Source organism: Gossypium hirsutum, chromosome D03, assembly GCF_007990345.1.
Source record: "Gossypium hirsutum isolate 1008001.06 chromosome D03, Gossypium_hirsutum_v2.1, whole genome shotgun sequence".
In the NCBI taxonomy this organism is placed as follows: domain Eukaryota; kingdom Viridiplantae; phylum Streptophyta; class Magnoliopsida; order Malvales; family Malvaceae; genus Gossypium; species Gossypium hirsutum.
In genome coordinates, this window is record NC_053439.1 from 1,977,505 (window position 1) to 1,980,645 (window position 3,141).

Below are 3,141 nucleotides of genomic sequence, written 5' to 3' on the forward strand. Positions count from 1 at the left end.
TATATAAAACTCACGCCATCAAAAGAAATAAAATGAAGGCATGTCACATCCACAATTGAGATCCATCCACTATATGAAAAAAGCTAATATAGATTATACTCTACTAGGTGACTTAAACAAATTAGATAGTACAGTTTCAAAGACAACTGTCATGAGAGAGATTATAGTTTTTTATTGCTTAATGATGTTAATGTAATACTCCACTATAGTTTAACAGTGGAGCCTGTTGCAACTGGTCTTAAATAACTAAATCAGAGGGAGCAGAAGGAATTTTCCGTGCACATATTCTTTTGATTCCTACAACAATAACTGTTACTCGTACTGGTAGGATATACTCCACATATCTGAGCCAACTTTTATCATACAGAGAGTTTTGCTGTATCTAAATACGTAGGAGCATGCACTGAATTCTACGCATTCTTTGTCCTCTATAGTCTCCTCTTTAACTTGCTTTCTTTAGCAATGACGTCTCTCCCCCCACACCCCCCAAAAAAATGACGGTGATATTTTTCTTAAGCAAAAGGAGAGTTGTTTGTTTTGTGCCCTGATATTTGATTATATGCTTTCTTTATATACTCGTATCTTTATTCACATGCGTGCACACAATCAGTGCTTTGCATGGGCCATGCAACTGTTAGATTATTTACTTAATCTCCTTTTCTTCTCCTAGAGTGCAAAGGGTAATATTTAAATTATACTAGTGTTGCCCGTGCTTCGCAACGGAGTTTTTTTGGTCATAATATTGATGAAAATGGAAATAGAAACACAAAAGAAAAAGCATAGTGGGAAAAAGGAACTCCTGTCATACTATTGATCATTTATTGATGAAAATGTAATTAATTACTGAACACAAATCATGGTCTCGACTCCCCATGCACATTATGATTTATTAGAATTTAAAATTTATTCCCTATTTTTATGATTTTAGTTCATTTACTTTTAAGATTTTAAAATTTAATTTCAATTATTAATATCATTTTTTTTGTTAAATTTATTAATGTAACATTTTGAAATAAAAAAATTCACTTAATAGCAATGTAATTGAAATATGAAGTTATAATAAACTTGAATTTAACAAAATAATTTTAACAACATTAATAATTAAATTTAAATTTTAAAATTCAAAAAATAGAATGATTAAATTCTTAAAATAATAGTATATTAAACTTCAAATTTATAAAAAAAATACATATTCTATCCAAAAAATTTCACTAAAAACATAAAAAGACAATCGATTTTGGCAGAAAGAATACGATGGCTTTAAGCATTCATGTCCACTAAGTCACTTCCGAGCACTCTTTCATTCATTTACATATCTCCCTTTTGCCTTATTATAATCAAGAACAAAAGGGTTTAATTGGCTTTTCATTAATTTCAGTGGGAGATTGGACCCTTTTCATCTCAATTCCTTAAATTTCCAACAATTAGCTTTCATAACTTTTTGGGTTACTTTGTCTATAAATTTTTAGGATCCCTTCTTCCCTCAAATGGAAATGATTAATTTCTGCTTTAGTTGATGGTCCCCATCATATGCAGCACCACCTGTAGTAAGACTGTGAGAGAATGATTTTAGTTCATAAAAATGCAACAATGGCGGTTTTTATTATTTTTATTTTATATATCAGAAGCAATTTATTAAGGTATTTGAAAGAAGACATTAAGAAGGGTTATGTACAATACATGACAGTGATAAAACATATAGATAACTAAATAACTATGGCTAGTTCCAAGCTTCACACCAGTCTTGCTTTTCAGTCCATGTCTTTAGGACTAACGCAAATCCCACGTGAGTACTGACACCATATATATAAATCATTGAACCTTGTGAGTAGCATTTACATGCATGTTTATGCATTTGGTTCAGAGTTTTGGCTTCGATTTGGATAAGCATGACCAACTCCAGGGCTGTGCCCTGCAATTGAACGCTTGCCATTGCCTTGCAGGCTACTACTTGCTGGGTTTTGTTCAACAATATCTTCAACAACGTCTGCAAAAGAATGTCCAACACCAGGGCTGTTCCCTGGTGTAGTGGGTCGAAAATCCTCTTTGTAACCTTCAATTGAGTCACCAAAATCCGAGGCTTTAATTGGTGTAGGAGGTGGCAATACTTGCTTTGAATTATTTTTGCTCAGTGATTTTAGAAATCTTCCCTCGACTGAGAGAACTAAATAACAGGCAATTAGAAGAAAGACAGCAAATGTATGCATGGGTCTGAATTCCATAGGTAGGAAATCAATAAACTTGAATGTCTCTCGTAAACTATAAGTATGAGACAGCTACGAAAGAATGAAGTGAGTTAGCTGCTTTAAATTCCCTGGTATTTATAATGTGGGGATGAGTTAGCTTAATTCCTCAACACTTTTTTTAATCTTTTACAACAACAAAGGGTACCAATTGAAACCTGAAGCTGGATCCTTGACCTTTCATAGTGCTGAATGGTCACTTTATGGTTTGATTTTAAGTGAGGATGGCAATCTATTTTAATCAAATTTTTACAAGTTAACTGCGTTGGTTTGTAAACCCTATTAATTCCCTAGATTGACTTCCCCCCAACCACCCAAATGCACCGAAAAGGTTAAGAGATTCTCCTGTACTTCTCCACTTGCAAATGCTTATATAATTTAAAGTATTATATACCAATGGCTGTTGTGCAAGCTTTGAACTCTTTTGGTGGACAAATTATAGTGTAAACACATCTGTCCAAAAAAAAATAAGCAAAAATTTTTTTTAATTAGTTGGGTGACCAAATTAAAAAAAAATTTGATAGTTAATAAGTGTAATTTACCAAAAAAGAAAAAAGGCAATAGTTGAGTGATCTGTGGTATAGTTTACCTTTTTTTATTTTATTATAATAATTTTTGTCTTATTAATTTAAACATACTTTTATTTTTTATTATTTCTAATAAACATATTAAAATGTTTATTAAAATTATAGTTATATATCAAATTAAAAAATAAAATCAAAGTGCCTTTTTCCACAATCCGAAGATCAACAAAACTTGGGCTTCTAAAGCCTGTTGGGCCAATTTTGATACCTTAGAGTACCTAATAAGCACGCATGGTGTAAATTTTATATATCATTAGTGAGTATGATGTTGTCACATAGTTATAAATTCTTTAAATTAATCTCTATTATTAAAT